At 42.2% G+C, this 23,075-nt stretch overlaps 1 protein-coding gene across 10 annotated transcripts in view; it reads right to left on the bottom strand.

The window, feature by feature from the left end:
• Positions 1-23,075, bottom strand: part of LOC108004244 (irregular chiasm C-roughest protein) — a 310,419-nt gene that overhangs the window by 172,327 nt on the left and 115,017 nt on the right. The gene's annotated exons all lie outside the window — the stretch shown is intronic.

Below are 23,075 nucleotides of genomic sequence, written 5' to 3' on the forward strand. Positions count from 1 at the left end.
TTATTTACTCGATTGATTGCTTGAATCTTTAAAAAGGCCAATGATTGATTGATAACGAGCAATCGACACATGATCGAATAATTATTCACCATCTATTATTGCAGAAAGAAAATGTCCATCGATCGAAATTCTACGGCTTGGAATAAATCGAAACAATTGAAATCGTAACCCTTGCGGTGCTAGATAGAATTAGTAGACATTTGCTGTCAGACGTGCAACGGAACGATGCCACTTGCGGATAGTGATACTATTTATTTCGTTCACGATTGAATAAATTGTTCTGGTTTTCGAAAGGAGAAAACCTTTATTCTCCTTTTTTTTCGTTTAATGCCATCTGTGGTCCCGATAGATCGAACGTGGAATAGATGAAAAAGATTCGAACGATTTTCTTAGAATCATCACGTTCTTAATTATTGGCTTCAAGATGAAAAAAGAAAAAACCGTGTCAAGGAATGGAAATAAGAAAAGATCGTGAAAAGTGAATAAAGATTAATGGTTAAGGACGGCTATAACTTGAATCTAACTGAATGTAAAATAGCTAGTATCTATAGAAATAAAGAAACCATATTATGATTGAATGCATACGTAGCAATTTACGTAGCATTATTTCAAGAAGACAGAAAGAACAGGTGGCATAGAATAAAATATGAGTGAATAATACAACGAGAATAAGTGGCGCAACAATTGTCAAATAATTCCAACTAGTTTAATCGTTGATACGAAACTCACACAGCAAACTACCTATTCTTATTTCTTTTTTCTTTTTTGAATCCTCCAATGATTTTTCTCTTAAGAGACGACTCTCTGGTTTTCGCTTTTACAGCCCTTATTTCCCTTTCACTCTCTTCTCTTCACCTCTTAACACCAGAGAAAATAACGCGCGCGTTGTTATGCTTTTGATTTTAAGCTCTCAAGATAATAACAACTCCGACTCTCAAGATTAAGCTTGATTACATCTTCGTGGCGGCGAATATGGATGTACATACATATATTTATATTCAAGATGAGAGGACGGTTTTTTTTTAAATGCTCGATCAGCGATTGTGGCGGCACGCGAGCGATAAATTTCGAAATCGTTTCACGATCGGGGTGATGACGCTCGAAAGATGCAAAGCTTCCCCAGCCAAGTTGAAGAGAGGGAAGAAGCAGCGACGAATTTACGACGGGTATCCGGCAGGACCTTAAGGAAATGCAGAAAGTACATAAAACGACGCGTTCTCCACGGCAGAGATACTTTTATCGCTTACACATTTAACGCCGCCGAAGAATTGCCAGGGCGAAGAACGACGGACGACTCGCCCGCGTTGGAAGAAGAGGGGAAAAACCATGAACGACACGTCGAGATCGTCGATAGACACTTCACGCCGGCCAGAGTAATATCTGCCCTCGTAAACCGATGGAATAAAGAATTTTATAATAAGCGTTTTCCGCAGCTGCGGGCTAATAGAATCATCCTTCCGTGTTTGGTCCGCATGTGTGTTTAACCGTGTAAAAAAAAAAAAAGAAATAAAAATGGAAATGATCGTAGAAATGATCGTAAAAAAAATGAGAATGGAAATGGTCGCGGAGAAGGGGGGAGGCATGAAATTAGAATACTTTTGTTGACGTTCGTTCGCTTGCTTATTTATTTCCGTTCGTCGGTGGTAATTGGAATTGCAGAGTTACAACAGAGAGAGAGAGAAAGAGAGAGAAAAGGTACAACAGAAATTCTCCGGATAAATTGTAATTTCCGTTTCGATTTTAATCGTGCGTTGATAAAATTCCTTTCGAGGAAAAAAATTTTTTTGCCTCGTCCTTTATAAATGCAATCGTACCGCCGCATTCGTACGCGGTGGCTGTTTAATCTTACAAATGGGATAAAAATTTCCTTTGTTTGAGAGTTTTTTGAAAAATTGATTGGACAATTTGTTTCGAGACGATTAAACCGATTCGACCGTAAATACGAACGAAGTTTTTTTCCCACGATCAAATATTTGGTTTCAACTTTGAAACATAAATCTTGGTGGAAACAGACACCGACCACTTTCCCTTAACAGTCGGTCGAAACGCTGACCGTACAGATTTTACGAGTCGTGTCGTAAAATAACTCTCGCCCTTTTCTCACTCGTGCACCGAGTTAAAATGTTGAGGAATAACAATCTCGGTGAACAATCTTATCAAAAAGATTGATCAACTATTCTCCTCGAAATTGCCAGTGAATTAATTCTACGTGAAAATATAAAATCAACGATCTCTGGTTATAGCTGAAATATACGATTCTTTCTTTCTAAAAAGAAAAAGCAATTAACTCGAATCATTTGATTTCTCTTCGAATGATTAATCGGCTCGATCAAGATGCAAAACTTTTCCGCCCAGTATCGATGATAAAATGATTCCTCTCTCTCTCTCGAGCGATTATTTCAAGCTTTGCAAGGACGGATCGAGAGCAGCCACGAAAACTCGGCACGCGTTTCCAGCCGACGTCGATCCATCGTTCGTTTCCTTCGTCGAGGGGCGAAAAAAGAAGGGGGGAGAAGGGCAGTCTATCGTGAGGCTTGAAATTTCGAGATCTATCGCGATTTCATTCGTTGGAGAATGTGAGAAGAAAACGATTGTTACGTTCTTCTGTTCCCGGTCCACGGAAAATTCTGCTTCGTTACCAATCGGAATAACAAGCTGGAAAATAGATAAAACCCAGGTCCACGAGGCTCGAGAATCGAAGGCTCGGCTAACAGGACTCGGTCTCGAGAAGAAACCTGAAGCGCCAAGAAATAACGAGATCGAGCCGCCCCTCTTCTAGGCGCGAGCCTTCCTCGTTAGAACGCCTATGGAACAACGCCAAGTCTCTTTCCACACTTATTTGTCAAGCGATTGCCTCGGTTTCCACTTTTCCCTCCCTTCCTCTCTCATGCGGAATTTCGAAACAGGGGATCGATTCTCATTCCCTCTCTGATTCGTTTGCCTTTTTTTTTCTTCATTCGACGAATCGTTGACCGATTTCTTCGGTTTTATCTCCTCCCTCCTCTATAAATATATGTCGTATCGTTATCAAAAAGAACGAAGAAAAAATCGTGGAGGAATTGATTGACGAAAACTATCGGGACGAAAGTTTTTCTTTTCTTCTTCAAAATTGGCGCGTTCGAAATCGGTAGAAAACATTACAGGACGTAGGATTTCGTTTGAAGAAGGACTGTAAAAATTTACCGCAATTTCGACACCTCGAAACCGAAAAAATATATTTCGCGTAGCGCATCTTTCATAGCTATTTTTTTTCCTTCCTTTTTTTTCGGATGTGTGTATGTGCGCGCGCGCGCGCGCGTGTTAAACCCGAAAGGCAGAGAATATATTTCAAACGAACAAAACGAAATGGGACACTTTGATCCGTCGAACGGGGGAATTTGCGTGCGAAAAAGAGGAGTTTTTTTAGCCAGTTTCGCCGGGTTTCGGCCGGATGCCGGAACGAAAAATATCACGAGACGTTTATCAACGTGTCGATTTCACGGGATCCGTTCGCGATAATTGATTATAAAAAGGGGGGAAGAGAGAGGGAGGATACGCGATAACCGTTTCTAGGGAGGAGGAGAAGGGGAGGGGGCTCTTTAAATCGAGATTTTATGGCAGTTACACGCCTGATTTTCGGAGATAAAATTCCCGCGCACGTTCTCGCTCCCGCGTTTTCCACCAGAATCGTGCGCAGTAAATCGTGTTGGACACTTTTTTTAAGCCTTTGACACGTCCATTTACGCGATTATTCTCTCGCGCTATCGCAAACGGCGATATCTAACCCATAGGATTTTACGACTGTAACAACCGACATTCCTTCTTCCTCCAAGTGAGCGATCACGCGTGCGGGAAATCGTGAGAGAATGGGGGAGGGGGGAAGAAAAAAGAGTAAAGAGAAAAAAGATCGGAGGCCCGACGAAATGGAACGTCGATTGTATGCAAAGGTAAACACGGGTTATCCGGTCGTTCTCTCTCGTTCGGCCGAACAAAAGAGATCGTGATCCGAACGTGATCCGGTGTAGGTTTTTTAATGGGTGATCGAACGAAAGGAAGAGGAAAAATTGGAAAGGGGGAACTGTCAGAAGAATCAAAAATGGAAGCGGTTCGAAGGAGACGCGAAAGATTCGATTCGGATTCTCGCGGTGTTTGCATCCGATTTGATGGAAGAGATCGAAGCAGAAATAATATATTGTTTGAAATAAAGTTTGTCGAGGATAGATAGACCACTTTTGAATTCATTGCGAGTCAATCATTTTTGGAACGAGAAAGATAATAAAAGTTCCATTCATATTTCTTAAACAATGTGACTGACGATGATGTAAAAATTGGGGAAAAGAAAAAGACAGAAAAAAGTAAAGGAAGTAATTGCCGGTCGAAAAATTCTACGATCTAATTTTGAAATAAAGAAAAAAAAGTAAAGATGGATAAAAACAACGTTTCTTTGGAAAACTGTATTTTTCTAATGGATAATTGTCAGTAAGAAGATTTCACAATTAACTCATTAATTGACAGATGTAATCTGATGTGGAAATAAAGGAGAGAAGGAATTGGAAGAAGATGTAACGAGGTGAAGCTTAATTAACGAGAGAACTGTTCGAAAAGTTTGTAGGAGTAGTGTTCCTGCGTTGTCTGAGCCACCGATGGAAACGCCAAAAATCATTCTATCAACAACGGCCGACAGTGTTTCGAAAAGTTCGGTTTCAAGTTTCTAATTCTTTCTCGTAAATCAACGTCTCTGGAAAGCGTGGAAAATAACCATCAAAGCGTATATCCTTTTTTAACTGGAAACAATGAAACTCAGCCTGGTGGAAGGTTAATTTCCCGAAATGAACTTTATCGATACCCGCCGATTCGACAAATGGATCGTAAAGTTAAACGCAGTTAACCGTCCTCTTCTCGATCATTTAACGAAAAATCTTTATGAAATTGGGTTGCCCAGTTGCAAACGAGGTTGCTAATTTGCGCATAATTGTAACGATGACGAACGGAATCGGAGCCGTTATTATTGCGATAATGGGATACGTGGAAATTACATCGATGGGACAATTTCCAGAATCGGTATATCTTTTTCGAGAATGGATGAAATGATCCCGTCTCGCGGTTTAATACCAGTGAAATTTATTTTCTGAAAAGTGGGATAACGAAACGTTAAACTTTCGTCAAGAGAATGATGTCGACATAACCGGGCGTGAAGTAGGGAACCTGTCGCTTATAAAGTTTCCAAGAATTACGGCAAGCTTGTTACTAAAATCTTAATGTGTACGATCTGTACGCTTCTGCGACGTTCCTTTCTCTACTCGTGATATTAACTCGTAGCGTCTTGTATGCATAGAATGAGTCGTAAAATAAGATGAAGTAGAGCATCGTTAAATATTTCTACGAACTCGACAATAATTTATTGTATCTATCGAAGAGATAAAGAACTTGGATTAACTTGTATATATTAATTCGATAATAATTCAACGGGATCGGAGATTAATAAGATCGTATTAAAAAGGAAATTTAATTTATGACTCGATTAAATCTTATTAAAATTAGGAAAAACTTTAAACCGTTATAACTCTGAAAATAATAATTTCCATTCGACGGATGAGGGATCGTTAGAAGCGCGGAATCTTCTCCTTTAAATCGCTTTTTGAATTATCTCGATACGACTTCCGGTCCCCGAGATATCGTCGCGTAAAGAAAAGAGTAATTTTTGATCCGTTTACTAGAAGAGATTTTTCGCGCCTCGTCTCACCAACCTATCCCAAATTCCAAACAAACGACAGACGCGATTCCTGGAAGAACGTAGCAATACGCATTTCCAGGAAGAAATATAGGTCACGAGCCCATTCGTAATCACGAGCTTAAGCGCAATAGTAGACTAGTCTATTCTTCTATCTCAACCTTGAATGAGATATTGGGATGAATTAAAAAACGATTTCATCTCCTCTTCGTTCCGAGCGATCTTTGATGACAAAATTTTCAATATTTCTTCTCGCTATTTTTATACGAGGAATCTAAGTCTCATTTTGTAATTGGATTAAAAATATGTAATGCATATATGCACAATATATTACACAACACAATATGTTCTCGTTGTACTAATCGAATATATAAATACAAATAAGATTTTAATTACACATTAAATACATCATATATAAACTCTTCTATACCTGATACTCGTGGAATATTATTTTAAAATGATCGATAGATACGTAAATAAATATTTATATAAATATTGGGAATAATAAATCGGTACTAATAATCATCTATATAACATAATTGCTAAATGTTTGTTGTTGTTCGAGATAACAAATGAAACGAAGCAATTGCGTGTATATATCGATGCAAACAACAAGTGCACCGCGAAGAGCTCGAGCATGCGATCGAGTATAGTGGAAAATAGGGGAAATTGATAGGAATGTTATGCCATTTAGCGTCGCCTTTCGCTAGACTTTGACACGTGATCGCAATTCCTGCCTGCGTGACATGCATCAATTTTCGAACAGCTCGCTCGCCTTCGCTCGCGTATACACGTGCAATTTAACAACTTAATTCTCCATTACCAAACGACAGTGTTCTATTATCAGCGAAGCAAAAACTTTTCAAATTGGTTCAATAGGTCAGTTAGAAAACTTCTTTCCCGTATTATTACCGTAATTTCCTCCTCTGAATAATTTTTAAACGAAAAGTTTTAATAAATCTACGATATGTATGTATATAATTCCCTCTCTGATCGAAAAATGGAACAATTTTTTTTTCCTCGAAGCACGAATGCATTATAACCGTTGAACATTTTCACAAATTTCCGTCCACTTATAAAGATAAAGGGATTTTAAAACGTAAAACTTTACTTTCGCGTAAATAAATAGAAATTTGTAACAGTCTAGAATTAAAGTGGGATTATAAAATAAAACTATTTCGATATATTTCATATAATCAATACCTCGATAAACATTGTTAATCCCACCGCGCGTAAATTCTATTTTTAAAATTCTTATACGTGATTTAAATGTCCTCGTTAATCCATTGGTCGATCCATCGATTTCCATGACTACAAATTGTTCCCCGTACACCGTTCTCCGCGGTTCCTAGTTTCCAGGAGTGGCGATAAAATTCAGAGATACGTCGGTACATCCATTATTCAGAAAGCGGGGAACACGATGAGACGAGCTTACACTTTATTTTTCCTGCTCGTTTTTTAAATAAAGTTATCGGCTTCGAACTCGACGAATCGCATAACGTCAAGTGAATTATGGACCCCGGCGCGAGGGTCGCGTGCGCGAAAGAGGGGTTGCGTTGACAAAGCGATTTGCCTCTTGTTACCTTCGTCACGTAGAATGGAGAGTCGCTCTCGAAATTGTTGGAAGGTTGAACGAGACTCGAAAGGATATACTATCTCTTCCGTTTCAAAAGAATTTGCAATATTTAGAAGAAGAAGAAAAAAAAAAAGAAAAACTATTCGCAATACGAGATCGAGAAATTTTTAACGAGCATCCAACGATAAACTTGAGATTAAAAAAAAAAGATTAGAAGAAATACTCGAGAGAGTTTTTCAACTCGATTTAATCGACGAAAACAGTCTATTTCGAATTCAACCTCGATAATCCAATTTCACCCACCGCTCTTTTCCCGCCCCTCTACGCGGCAAGATTAAATTTTCAATTATCCGTCCATCTATCAAGCGCCATCAACTTCTTCTCGCTCGGGAAAACCTTTAGTTAGACACTAGGCAACAGCAACGCGCACATACACCGGTCCGTCGATCCATCAACGGAAACATCCATCGTTCGTCGAAATGTAAACTTAGGGATACGAGCGTTATTTACCGAAACGCGTAAATAGTCTACGGATTCGAGTGAAAAATCATCGTTGCGTTTTCCACCCCTCGAAGCGGAGAAGAACTCGAGGAGATATGCGGATCGTATATCGATTCCCATCTCACGGCGTGTGTACAGCTGACGGTAAACTTTGAACCGGTCGGTTTATTAGAAAAATTAAGCAAACAACCGGCGAGAACGAACCACGGCTATTCGAACGGGTAATAAACATTATTGCCGGGGGAATCGTAATGGGCGCGGAGATGCCGCGTCGCATTCAGCGAAACGAGAATCGCATTGTTTTTAAGAGAAGGGAGAAAAGTCGATTTCGACAGCAATAACACCTTTGGCTTTGTTGCGTTTATCGGATAACGTTAAATATCCGCATTCTCGTTCCATCTTTTCTCTTTTTTTCTTTTTGTCGTTCCGTTCATTTCACGATGTGTCGCGCAAGTAGAGAGAAAGGGGGATCGGATCGTATAGACCGAAGAGAGGGGATTGTTTGTCTCTTAGACTCTCGGAGATATTAGATAGAAACGTAATTCCTGATACTTGAAAGGTATATCGTTCGGATACAGCGAGACTCGACGAATCTCGATCGATATTTTTTTTTTCGATTCTTCAAAAATATCATCGATATATATATATATTGGAACACATTAACATTCCTGGATATTATTCCTTTGCTTCTTCTTCGCCGAATATCTCTTTCTCTGACAAACATGGTAATCGAAACGTACCGCGCTATTATTTACAATTCGACAATTCGATCGTCTATGCAAACTTCGTTCCTCCGTTCGCCACGCTCCCTCCGGCTAAATCCTGTGACAAAGTCTGGTCAACGCGTTCCCAACAATATCGTTACGATGTAAAAATCGATAAAAAAAGAGGGGGGGGAGAAAATAAAATAAAATCTCAACCCAGGAAATATCTATCAATTTTCATCGAATCCATCCTCCGCGTCGGGCAAAAGCGAACGAAACAAACGAAACAGGTTGTAAGTATTCGACAACCGGGAGACATACGCCACCGATCGCGATGTAACGCTTCGTATTCGAGCGTATCCGAGCGCGATTCGACACCGATAAATTCGTGAATTAATCCCTCTCGGTGGCGCTGGTAAATAGAAATCGGGTTCTGTAAGGGCGGTTTGTTCCCCCCTTGTAACTTGTGTTTCTGATCCCGTGTAATCGGCTGAAAAATGCGCGCAAGTAGGGGAGGAAGGGAAAGGATTTTTCGATATTCGGGCAACGTAGAGAAATTTCGACGTTGTTTCCTCCCCCTCTCCCCTCCATCCCCCTACCCGCGCGCACGAAATTTGAATATCCGCGAGAGAGGCAGGCCGGAAATGTATTTATTAAACAAATACGAGCCGCGCGGATTCGTGCGTGCGAGAAATATAAATATGTAAATACGACGACCTGGCCACGGTGCTCGTATTTCGCTTTTTTTTTTTTTTTATGTTTGTTTCTTTGTGTCCTCCACGATATACAAAGATGGCTACTACTACTACTTGAGCGGGGATGGCGCCACAAACCAGAGCTCGTCAGGGCTTCCAATTATCGAGATGCCTTATAACGCGAGCACGATATTTCTTGTGAGTATTATGAGTATCGCGTTTAGAAATATGGTGGAAGTTTTTTTTTTTTTTTTTTTAATAAATTTCCACAAGTTGGAAGGAATATCGTTGAAAGCCGAATATTTTTTCTTTTTTTTTTTTTTTTGCGGATGGTTTTAAGAGGTATAAATTTTAATCGGTGTTTTGTGCGCTTTCCACTTAGTAGGATTTAGAATTTAAAGGACGGTGGCGACGATGTAGGAACTTTATTTATGTCGGATGTGTTAAATGTATAGGAGTTATAAAATATTCCGCGTGAAATATTCAACGCGAAAGTTCATCCCGCGTGAAAATTGTTAATCCATTAAAGCGATAAAAAATGTATCCGCTGCGTTTCAACTTTTTATCAAGATTTCAAAAAGTTCGATATAGTGGGGGAGAGGTGGAGGAGGAAGAGGAGGAGAAACGATTGTCAAGTTACGAAGAGATATCCATCTTCCATGATATTTTAGCCGGATATTCGCCCGATTTAATTCGTAATTCGGTGGGGAGAGGGGAGAAGAGAGAGAGAGAGAGAGAGAGAAGCGAAGACAGGTACGAGTAAAACGCATCGCGGCGTTAATCGCGCGCAATTCTCGCGCTTTTTTGTCGCGCTACGTTTATTCGTCCGGTTGCGAAAGGCCTGGTCTAGCGATAAATCAATCTCGGGACCGTGACATAAATCTTTCTAACGATCGTGCGCGACTGGCCACCGGTGAATCTAACTTGGGACTCGATCGATATCCGAGTTTGGGGGGAGAACAAAAAAAAAGGGAAAAAAAAAAAGAGAAGAGAAAAAAAAAAGATGCTCGAAGAACGGAGAAATTGCCGTCTTTTTCCCCTAGGTTTACGTAAACTCGAGTTTCGCTCGTTTTTCTTATACCTGCTACCCCTGCTACTTGGAAAGTTGGCCTCAACTTCCCTTACATTCGAGATTTTTGACGTACGAAAGTTCGACTTAAACGCATCTGAAATACCAAGTTGCAGGGTAAACCTTTCGCTTCTTTCCCTCGATGGTTCGAAACTTTGAAATTTCTAAGCAAAGAACGTTATCCTCCCGCAACGGGATTAAACCAAAACCCGTGATGGTTGGGGATCTCGAGGCGATATAATATAAACTAAGAATACGGTGTATAGCGAGCGGTGAGAAAAACAAAATGAGGATAGGGTAACTACCGCTTACTATTTTACAACCCCTCCACGTAAGATGTTATTAGTCCAAGGTTATAAATAATAAAGTTAGGGGTTAACGTTATTCTTAAAGAATAACGCTTCTCTCGAGTCGCGTGAATTATTCCGTTCAACCCCTACGCCTCGTAATAGCAGTTTTAGCGCTTTCTTTATTTTCGAAATTTTCCCCTCGAGAAGAAATTTCGCCACTTTCATATTCGAGCTCCGAATAATAGCTTGTTTTATCTTAATCTCGTTGGAGAAATGCGGAGCCGTCCAAAAATCGCGGTTTCGATCGCGGAAACGCGTTCGTTCTTTCCCCCATCCATTCTCGAGAATTAACGCGAAAGCTTTGAGATCTTTAACGATCGAGCGTGGCACAGCGCGGGATGGCGCTTTGTGTATTCGCGTTACGGCAATTCTTCACTGTCTTCAGGAAGCGTTTCTCATGGAAGGCTGCCTCGTTACACGAAACACCGTTCGAGCACCACTCCGCACTCGAGCTGGCCCGTTACATTATATTCAAGATTTACTATCGCCTCTTTGTCAGCGTTCAAAATGGCCAAGCGAAAATCGCGTCGCGTAACCCGGTCCCGTTTCTATTTTTCACCACTGGCGCGCATCGATCCTTCACGGGGATATTAAAACGAGAAGAAAAAAAAGAAGACGGGGACAAGAAAGAGGAGGGGAAACGAGGGGAAAGAAAGTGTAAGGTAAGGAGAAAAAAATAAGAAGGGAGGAGAATTTGGTTATCGATGATCGAATATTTTCCGGGATGTAATTAAAAAGTGAGAACGGTGAACGTGTAAGGAATATTGTAATGGCGGTGAACGCCGTGTCGCTTCTTCCAAGCTTTTTAAAAGCTTGGTATTTTCCTCCCTGGTGTTTCCTGCAACGAAGTTCACTTGTCTCTCAAGGGTCGCATGAATCGACGTGAACGAGACCGTGGAAAAATATTTTCGTCGGTAAACCTTGTTTAAATGCACCGTGAATCAGTTTTTCTTCTTCTTTTTTTTTTTTTTCCTCCCTCCTCCATGCAACAATATACATCGCATACATCGTATAAAAGAGGTATACGAAGAGGAAGAATATTTTTCAGAAAAATTTAAAAAGCATTTAACAGCGTCAAAGCTTTCGCCGTGGAAATCAAACATCGTATTTCGCGAACTTTTTCATTATTCGCGATCGACGCGAATATTTAAAATGGGTAACAAAAAAAAAGAAGAGGAAAGGAGAGAGAGAGAGAGAACGAGGGACGAACGAGGATGGAAAAATTCGACGATTTACAGTCCGCAAACATGAAAACCACCGCGAAACGTCCACTCGTCGATGCGAATCCACTCTACAAGGTGCTCGTATTACACTTGCAAAAAACGTGCTTCCTCGAGCGACGCGGCACGTTCCCTTTTGCGTATATTCGTTTTGCATAGCCCATGACGGTTTAAACGTTCCCCGGAAGTTTCACGGAGTCTTCGTCACCTCATTTTCATTCGTTCCCGGAAACAGTGTCGCGCAAATAGGTGCCAGCTCCGACACTCTGGTTTCTGGTTGTCGGCGCAGATAATTGCCGGTGGTAACCGGTGTCTCGCAAACAAATTACGGATGAACCACTCGTGAGAGAGACCTTTTGGTGTCCACGGAAAGATTGCGTTAACGTGTACCTTCGAATATCCCGCGTGACAGTTATCATGAGACCAAGTTCCTTTTTGTTTTTTTTTATTGTTATCTGCGTGTCAAATGACGTTATTTTTTGGCAAATTTGGATGGAATTCCGATACCAAAAAAAATAAACTGTATAAAATTAAGTACGATCCATCCCGATCACTATTCTGGAAAATTGTGAATCAAAAAAGTTGTTTAAAAAAAAAGGAAAGCAATTTTAGTAAAAGTGCAACAAACATTTTAATAATAAATAGCGATATTATACCCGAATGAATTGATGTATTAGCTTGGTTTATTATACGTTTCCAGATATATCGCAACTTTAAATAACTTTCGTGCTCGAGGATACAAGAATAGAAAGAGTTTTCAAGGGAAATGAATATTTATCACGGTGAACAATGTGCCGTGTTCAAGTAACGAATAGAAGCCCGTTGGATTTTAATCCGATATCGCAATTACATTCGTATATACCTCATAAAAGCCTATTAAAATCTTCGATCTAGCTTATCTCGGACTTTAATTCTCGAATCGAGATTTCGCGTGTTGCAATGGTTATAAAAAGTTATATAAATATAAACGAATTCTTAAAATATTTTTAACAATGCGCGTAAAACTCTGAACGGAAGTAGCAAATTTCAGGGTGTGCAAAAGGGAGATTTTGAGGGGGGAAAAAAAAAAAAACTCGGTCGTGTTCTATTTTTCATCGAGCAATTTTGCATAACGAAATAGTACTCCGTTTGTACCTACACGTAGGTTCATTACCTCAGAAGGTCTAGTTTCATACAACGTCAAACTATATTCTCTTTTTGAACCGACAGACGAGAACTACGAGAAAGGATCTTTTTAGACACATAGACATACCTACCACTAAGACAAGGAGGGGAGGAACCCTCTGTTTAATCACATTGTTACATTCAAACGAAAAACAAAAAAATTTTGTTTCCTCCACGTCGCTATCCTTTATAACAGCACACAAGATTACGTTTCCGAATCTATCGCGTTTACAACCACGATTCCATTATCCTTGGCGCGAATTCTGCGAAAGGATAAAAAAATGAATAAATAAGCAAAAATTCAATTAAAATTTTACCAACCCACCTGTCAAAACTTCGCAAACTCGTAATTTTCGCGTGATATTTTTACAACGGAACCCGCGAAACTCGACTTAATGTCGCGTTTCAGCTGCGGTCGACTGCGCGGCTTCGGTCGGCCGCGTTTGCTTGAAAGCTGCCGAAGTTTGTCGAGGAACTTGGCAGACCATCGCGTGGCTGGCCCGTCGCCTTTGAACCGTGAAAATCGCGCGAACAATGGAAGCTACGGGGGCGAGCCGGAAACGGAACAAACGGCAGCAGACAGAGAAGAGACGCAACGGAAGACGAGGAAGAAGCGACGCGGAAACCAGCTGGAGATACCACTCTCGCATGGAAAACCGGCGTATCCGCGCGGAATTCAACGCTTCGTTCGCACGATGCACTACTTCTCACTCAGAGATAACTTTAAAACACGTTACAGCAAGCGTAATTCCCCGACCGCGTGTCCAACCCCATGATCCATCTCGACCCCGATTCGACCTCTTCTTCTATTTACGAGCGGAGAAGCTCGTGTAAGCGGCTCTCGAGATCACGATTCTTCCATGCCCCTTGTGCGAAACGAAAAGCCATAGCCCCATTGTCAACACCAAAGTTTCGCAAGGTGGAAAGCGTTATTGTTAGTACAGAGGCACCGGATCCCTTCGCGTTACTGGCCGCGTTTCCGCTGATCTCCGTGGATTCCTGAAAAGGAGTTTGCGAATCGTGGACCGTGAAAGGAGCAGGTTTGGGAAATGTGCGCCTCGTCAGGATTGGGGGGGAGGAATCGAATGGAATCCCCCTCGGCTTCCCTACGGCGTTGTAACGCGGTTACAACGCGGACGCGATAAGTAAATGGACCTCGTGTCACGAGAAATTCGCTTACCTAGTCCGTTCCGGGATATTTCGCTCGATAGAATTTTTGTTGAAACGCAGGGGTCTCGTTCGGATCGAATATGAGAGAATACAATGGGATCGTTTCGTTCCAACGAATTTTTTAACGACGGTTCTGATTATCCGAATTATCGACCAGCTTCTCCTCTATATATATACATATATTTAGAATGGAATAGATGGTACTTCGATACAAGATTTTATTAATTTATTTGGTTTTCGTATTTCAAGTATCGAGAGTAACGCGAGAAGCGCATAATGGAAAAAACGCGTAATGAAATACGGGATTAACTTGAAAATTAGTCACGCAAGCTTTACAAGTTGGCGTCATAAATCTAGAGTCCAGACAAAACTGTATCGTTTCTCATCCCTGTCATTCGGGCGCGCCATTATTCGATCGTGAACGCGTGGGTGAAACTCGCGTGGGTGTCGCTCGCACGAAACGAAGCGGCGCGATAAATCGCGAATTTCCACCGCATTCCGCCCGTTTCGAAGATCAATTTCAGGAAACGGGTGGAATGAAAAGGTGTGATGGTATGAGCGTTCCACCCTGGATGAACCTCGCATTCTTCTCGCGTTTCGGAACTTGTCTTCTTGCCTAGCTACTTTTGTTTCGCAACTTTGCGGTGTTTGAGGCCGAGGGAAAGCTGAAAGGTGACTCTTCCTCCTCCTCCAAGAAGCGCCTAATCTTATTTGCACTCTTCTAAGGCTTCCTCGACTGAATTCTCCTCGCTATACCAGACAATAGCACTCCAAAAATTTATGACATTTACGTTCCCGCGTTTACTTATCTTTCAGGGGAAAATTATAATCAGTCTCGACGGCATCGCATTAAAAATTTTGTAGGAGGAAATTGTGCGAAAAAATTCATCGTGTATACCTTAATAATTTTTTTCTTCCGCTTTTCGAATTAAGAAATTCAAAGTTAAAATAAAGAGTAAAAATACGGAGAATTATTCAAGACATTAACAGACTTATCCTATTCCACCTTCTACTAGATCGATTCTTAGAATTGCAGCTTCGATTCGAAGCTTCTTAACCGACATTCTTCCAATAGTAAAAAAAAAATTTCCTTTCCTTTCTCTCGCGAACAATGCGCAACGAACGAGCGCAAAATCATCTTCTAACAACTTTTACCCTCCGTAAAATCCACGGATGACAATGCGCATATACAGAAACGTATATACTTGAAACCACGATAGACAGACCAGATCTCAGCCGAGTGCATACGTAACCACGTACGCCTCGTTCCCGATGAAAAGTTTCCCTTTGAGGATGATCGAAACTGTCGGATTCTTTCCCGAGCTGATTAGTGACCCAATTACCTAATGTAACGAGCGCAGGGTGGGGTCGAAATCCTGGCCGACACTTGACTCCGACGGCCGATTAAAAATGCACGAACCCCTCTTTGATATTCCGCGAGAGGAGGGAAATAAAAGTCGAACTTAATTATTTTCGCATTAGGCGGAAGTAACCGCGGTATCTGACGCGGTACAAAGGCCGGCGTTGCTGGAGGCGACGTCCAACGAAATTCCGCCGCTGCTTTTAGCGAGCATCGGAATTAATAATCCGCTCGAGGCCCGAAATATTTCGTCCAAAAAAAAGGATCGCCGTTGGGACGACGACGGGATCTGCGGTGGTGGAGGAAGGAGAGCAAGGAACGAGGGAAGGGGCGAGCCCCTTCGCTCGATGAAGGAGCATTGTATAATTCGCTTTCTCGAGTAATAAACGCCCGAAGCGGCGCAAGTTTCGCGGCGAGTGCCGCCTTCAGAATTTGCCGCGGTTAACTTTCGGCCGAGCTTCGGGTAATTGCGTTCGCTCGTTCGAACGGCAAACGTTGGCATCGTGCGAATAATTCGTCGAATGGAAGGGGTGGGGGTGGGGAAGACCGGGAGGAAGAAGCAAGGCGAGGGATGCGACCTTTTAACGTTGGGGGATGTATAATTATATTAAACGTTATGTCGAGTGACAAAGAGAACGTTCTTAATCCGTACAGAGTTGTTACAGAGACATCGAGACTCTTCTTCGAGCGAGCTTGTAAGTTATAATTACACGACAATTTAATTGAAAATAAGGTATTACTACTACTACGTAGGTATTATTCGAGAAAGGAACGATTAAACGTTTCCAAGTAGCTACGCGAGTAGCAAACATATTAAAATTAAATATCACTGGGAAAAGATATTACAATCGGGATTAAAGAAATTAAAATTCAAAGTTGACGAAGTGAGATATGAAAACAGTTACGCGGTATTTTTAGATTACCTTCGTCGTCGATTCGATGAACTGTGAAACGGAATTGCAAAGAATACTGCTGGGGGATAAAAAAGATATTGGCCTCGCCCCATAGAAGCTTGGTCCCATTACGGGACGTCCTATCGGTATCTATCTAATTAACAAGGTTATGTAGCGCGTATAAAGGATCTGCGCAAATCTATCCATCAAGTCAAACAATTCCATTTAAACTGAATCCCATAAACGCTCGCGGTCACACCTAGCGCCTTTCAAACGAATACCGGCAGGTCTGAAAAGAAGCATCCCCCGAGAGGGAACAAAGGTTGATGGAATAGAAGAGGCGAGGTGAGGCGAGGCGAGGGGGACAGACGCGGAAGGGAGCAGGAGAAAATTTAATAACAATTTCTCAAAATGAGAATTAGCCGCTTTCAAGCGTCGTGCGGCTCCCAACGGTTTTTCCCTCCGTCGTCTGCCCTCCCGCCGGTCCGGCCTTGCATTTTATTTAATATTAGCCCTGTTACCGGGTTAAATTGTCGGGCGGGGAGGCTGGAATTTGCATCTTAATCGGACCCTATTACGGTAACGTCGTTGCAACGGTTCCAGTTTCAGCCATGCCGTGGCCTAACCACTCGACGAAACACGCGACCATCCCGCCCTTCTCCTCCACGCAAATCCAAAAGCGGTTTTGACGCAACGCCGCTCCGCTCGAAACGCTCTGCGTCGTTGATCGCCTCGTATCGGATAATCGAACCGATTCACTCGCGTGAATACGCCCACCTGATTGACTCCCATTGTTGCCGATCATTCATCGCTTCCGCCACCGATTGCATCCGTCTCCCGAAACTTTTCCATCTTCTCGCTCTCGTCTTCCTTTCTCTCTCTCTCTCGCTCCTCTTCTCTCTACTCGTTGCGCCATTCTTTCTTCAAAATTGCGACGTGTTTGTCCCGTTTCAGATCGAAATTTTCCCTCCGTCATCGTCCGTAGTTGCGATCCATCGAGCTTTCTTCTTTCTGGCTTTTTATCGTTTCTTTTCCTTTTTGTCTCGGTTCTCCTTACCGGGGGAGGAGGAAAATGTGAATCGATTCGATCTCGGTGAATTTTGTTGAATATATATATATAGAGGGAGACTTTTTGAACGCGAATCGGGAATCCGAGGAATGTTTCGACCTTGATGAGTTTGGCTTGAGGAGGGGTTAATGGAATTTTTGGAATTTGATGGGTGTTTCAACTTCGATATGGTGATAGGATAGGAAGTAACAAGGACGCTTTTTAATGATAAGAATTTTAAGAATTTGTTGATTATTGGTCGATTTTGGGGCTCGAGTAGAGAAAATACAAATAAAACCGCGTTATTTAATCTCTCGGTTAAACTTCCTCCATATTTATTAACCTTGATTTAGAAACACGGTAAACAGATGTTATTTTTCATCGAGAAACAATATTTTGTTATTCGTGATAACTGATCTGCTGGTTCTTTTTTTTTTTTTCCTTCTTTATATTAATTTTCTCGTTTAATTCATTTAGCAAACTGGCAATACACACGCTCGATAATTTCCCGGCTTCGAGAGTACACCGTAATATTAAACGTTTATCCCATCAAACATGCAAACAAAATTTATTTAAGAGTGCAATCTCGTTGTCATCGATAGCGTTTCGTACTCGCGTGCCCGGATCAATTTTTTAAAATTTCATGTTTTACATAAGCTCTCGCTATTTACACCCGACAACCGAGTACACTTAATTATCTGTCCCGTGTAATATCGACGAGATTACAGGTAGATTCCCAGATTAACCCGCCAGCTTACCATCAGAAGGTAGAACCACGCCTTGTTTACGTTAACGTTAGTTAAAAAAAAAACACGGCGGGAATGAAATAAAATAAAATTCGAAAAAAAACTCCTCTCCAAATCCTGCCCCCACTCTAAACATTAAAAAGTTCAGTTGCACGAAAATCCACGTCGATCCTCCTCCTCGCGAATCACCTAATTATCGTCAGAATGTCGTCGACAATTCCGCACGAATGCTCTTCATTGATACGCTCTTCAATCCCCGCGGATCGTCTCCCCTCCGCGAAGTCGAAGAACGAAGAGGCGCATGGAAGACATCAACACGACGATTCCCAGATAAATTAACGCGCGTTGGACGAAGAGATGTGCGCGCATACGTGCGCACGTGAAATTCTCGCGCGGAATTATTTCGTTTCCACGTGCATAATTGAACGTGAGCGCGGGGCTGAATGTTAAAAAGAATCAGATTACGCGTGTGATTTCTTCGCCGCCGTTCGCATGCTAAACGCGCCGATTAATCGCGTCAGGATTGTGTTACGTGAATTTTATTTTATTTTCTCTCTCTCTCTCTCTCTTTTTTCCTTTTCATTTGATCAAACGCACGCGAGCATCTCGCTCGAATCCGCGCGGGGAAAAAACAGCGTGGAATTCGCGTGGCATCGATCGCATCGCAGCGTACAAAATAAAGGGAGCGAGCCACTCTCCGTGCGTGGAATGGGGCAGCAGATTACTCTTGTTTACAGGAGCGCCGTTTTTACGAAAGCGAATTACGACGACGGGAATAACGAGAGTAAGGTTTCCAGAGATTTTTCAAGATTTCTAAGTCGTTGAAAAGTCGGGAGATTGGGGATGGGGAATGGATACGCTTAAAAGTCCCTACTTACTTCGAGGGTCGATTGGAATTTACGGGGCCGAGTTTTTAAACGAAGGAATCCTGAATTAGAGGATTATTTGCCCGAAGAATCTGTCCGAAGGACCTGTTGAAATATTCGAATGGCCTCGACTCGTAAGTCTAGCTTCGTTTTAATCGGGCGAATGTTAGCTTGGAAAGTTGAAGTTTGTAAGTAAATACGATTATTGGAAAGAATGATCGTTATCCTCTAATCCCTTATTAGATGTATGGAAATAAATTGCAAAATTCCATTTTGCAATTGAATTATACCATATGGATACTTTAACCCGCTTTTAATCCTTATATTTACTTCCTTGTAAAAATGCTCGCTAAAAACGATAAAACGTTTCTTTCACGGATTAAGCAGAAGAATAATATTCCAACAGATGTATAAAATTTAATTAAGAATCTCGTAACAACGATTTCATAACTTTTTAATAAGCAACTGTTAAAAAGTGTTCGTACACACGCGCGCAGAATCACTTTATCCCATCAAACGGTACATCTACCTTACGTACCTCTCATTCGCAGGATGAGAGAAAACAAAATAATTAACGAGGCAAATTAAAATCCCGCGGGGTTGAAGCGCGGGGGAAGTGGGATCCTTGCGAGTCTGAGCAAGTTAAGTCGAGGAAATAATATTAGAGGGCGAATTTATCTGCAGGTTGAACCGTGGATGGGAAGGAAGTTTCGATCGTTTCCCCTGACGGGGAAATTAACGAATTTATCCGCGTTCGACGAAAGGAATTCATCGGTGTATTCCTTTTCCTCGTAACAGGTTGCAAAGGAAAACGTTCTGCCCCTCCCCAACGACTCGCGCAATTCCACCGGCGTCTAAGTATTATTGAGCAAGCCAAGCTTGCTCCCTCCCAACCGTTTCATCCCGCAGGCATTCGTATCGGGGAATTCTCTTGCGGAAAAGTCCCCTTTGGCCAGCGAGCAGTATTCAGTGATGCAGGTATTCGAGCATGGAAGACGAGAGGATAGGAAATTCCAAAGCTCGTCTCGGCTTCGTTCTTTTAACGCGTCGCGCGTCTGTGAAATCGCGAAAGGAATTCCGGATTATCGCGTGTCTTAGGACGGATCCACCTCTTTCCTCGGTTCCATCTTCTCTCCCGTTCGAATTTACGCCTTAAATTATTATATATAAGTTTATAAATCGATTCGCGATCTTCGACGCGAATTTCCAATCGACGTGGAAGATGAGGGGACGATCGTGGAAATATCATGATTGTTATCAATTTTCTTTTTGCTCTTTATTTCTCTCTCTCTCCCTCTCTTTTCTCGTAGAAAATTCCGCAAAGCTAGGAGAATTGATAGATGTTTGAAAACGAAGGCTCGTTTCACGAATTCGGTCAATTACCGTGGACCGATAGTGGAGAGGAAACTATGAGATCCCATCCTTTCTCCATCATCAAATTTTTATGGTCGCCAATTTAACGCACTCCGTTTTATTCCGTTCCAATTTATATAGGTTACCAATCATCGCTATTTGTTAGAAATGGAAACATCCCGTGTGTTTTCGAACCATTAATTTCGCAGTGTGAAACTATGGCCCGTATCTTCATTATCGCGTTGAATCGAGCAATTAATTGCGACATAACCTCGCTAATGAATCTGATAAACGAACTTCCACTTATATAAATCGCTCCATGTAACTTATTCAATCAATAATTCAATTTTCCGCCGACTATCACGCCACGCTGTGCGTGAAATTTCTATTAATGATACCAAAGATATCTAGATTAAACAAAATAATTTCCATCGTGTCTGTTTACTCGTTAAACCGGCGGCACAAATGTTTCGAAAATCGATTTAATCCGAGAGAATTCGCGGATCCATCCTGCCCGTCGACTCTGCTCCTCCAACGGATTGACAAATGACTACCAAAAACTGACCATCGACAGCCGATCTTCCAAGGAATCGCGATCTCTCTTTCTCTCTCCGACTTTCGCATCGTGCACAGCGTGGACAGTGTTCGTCCTTCGTTCTGTTCCATGGCGAACTTCTCGAAACAATGCCACAGTTTCTCGCAGACTTAGACTCGCCGACTTTTTACGCATTTTTATTCCTCGCTCGAGAAATTGCGAGGTTTTGCAAAATTCCTCGAACCCGTGAAATTCAAGCGATAAATTCCATCCCTTTCCCGTCGAATGGAGAGGAAAGGCAGAGAAAGTGCTTCACTTCCTTCCGTTAAATTCCAACCGACGTCGATTTTATCAATTTTATAATTGCGATCGGACGACTCATTCCGTATAATTATAAATTAATTACAAATTATTCGTAACCGAGACGAATGATAAAACGCGAGGATATTTAAACGCGTCGCGTACGAAGCGACAGTTTGGATCGACATTCTCGGCTGGAACAAAGCGATCCAATTAACCGCAATATGTCGGTCAGATCTCGCAAGATGGAAACCGATCGTCGTCGGTGACGTATAATATAACAGACAGCGCGGATACACGTGTCGGTTGTATACGCGAACAATGTCTCGAAGGGCCACGTTGTCTCATTAATCAGGACAATCTCCAGCCACAATATTGAAAATTCCATTGCGGAGGCGTGCGGCGCCGCGCAGCCTCGGTCGACGACGCGGCGCGATTTCAAGTATTTGCAAAAGGAGCAACCGGATATCCCTCGCCTCTGGCCTTTTCGTGCCACCAGAGAGGCGCTCGCATACCCGCATACACACACACACACGTACCCTCTCGTGTACGCGCGTGGCAAGTATATGGCGCTGTACGCATCAGAGTGCCGTTTCCTTTGTTCATCCCTCTTCTTACCGTTCTCTCTTTCCTCCTCCCTCCCCTTTCTCTCCCTCTCGGAACGTTAGAGAAGAGAAGAAGGCTATGTCGTCGTTCTTTCGTTCTTTCGAAGTACACCCACGTAATGGGTCACTTCGAACGAGGACGTAATTGCTCTCGATTTATATCGAGAGCGTTAGAAAGCACGGAGGAGGTGCAGGTGCGCCGTGCTGATAATCGCTTAAACGCGATTCTCAAAGATCGATTAAGCGCCGGCCTGTCTTTCGAGCGAGACAATACGAGGGGGAGTCGGCCAGGTTGGTTTGGCGGGGTTCAATTTGTCAACGACCGATGTCGGGAGGGGATGGCTATTAATTATGGCGTAATGCGACTGAAATGGATCGAAACGGGCGCGCTATTGTTTTTTACAAACGCGACATTCCCCTCTTTAAACTTTTAGTTTCGGATAAGTTGGATTGATAATTTCTCAAAGGGGGATTAACGAGAAAGGGGGATCAAGACGGATAAGTTGAGATCATTTTTCCGTTATAAAATCGAGCGCGGAATTGGCGAGATTAGAAAGATAGAAATTATACAGAATATCGCCTGTGTTTAATTTTCCACCAGGACGTGGCAAACGAATTATTCTTATTTCTTCGATAATTTCGAGACGAATATATATAACGATTACGTGACTCGATCGTGGTAATTGCGGGATTTGTAACAATGTCCTTTGGAGTCTGCAACCGTCTGACAATCCAAAAGCTTGTAAAACGATAGGCAATGCATCGTGCAAAGCTTATGTCATTCGTTCCGCTCCAATTATCAAAAGCTCGGTGCATTTGCGCGTCACGAACGAAGAAAATGGCGACGGGCGCCATCGAAAGCGTGCACCCTGTTCGTAATTTCGGGGTCTGACGTGCACAGAGACGTTCAGAGACGATATTTGGATCGTGGAGGGAGGGAAGAGGGGAGGACAGGGGAAGCGGAGTATACATTAAACGTGTGTTATGCAAATTTTTCGACCCATTAAACGTTCCGCCATCATCGCCCCTCCATCGCCAACCACCATTTCGGATCTCTCCATTAGTTACGGAGCCCTCGAATGGCGTCAAGCGAGCACCTATAACGCATCCATCCTCTCCTAATATTTCGTCACGTATCGTGACGATTATCACGGGATATTACGTATTTTCGATGAAGATTTCGAGTCTCGAGAAATGTTCGAAGAAGCTT

Source organism: Apis cerana, linkage group LG1 (genome assembly GCF_029169275.1).
Source record: "Apis cerana isolate GH-2021 linkage group LG1, AcerK_1.0, whole genome shotgun sequence".
NCBI classification, from domain to species: Eukaryota; Metazoa; Arthropoda; class Insecta; order Hymenoptera; family Apidae; genus Apis; species Apis cerana.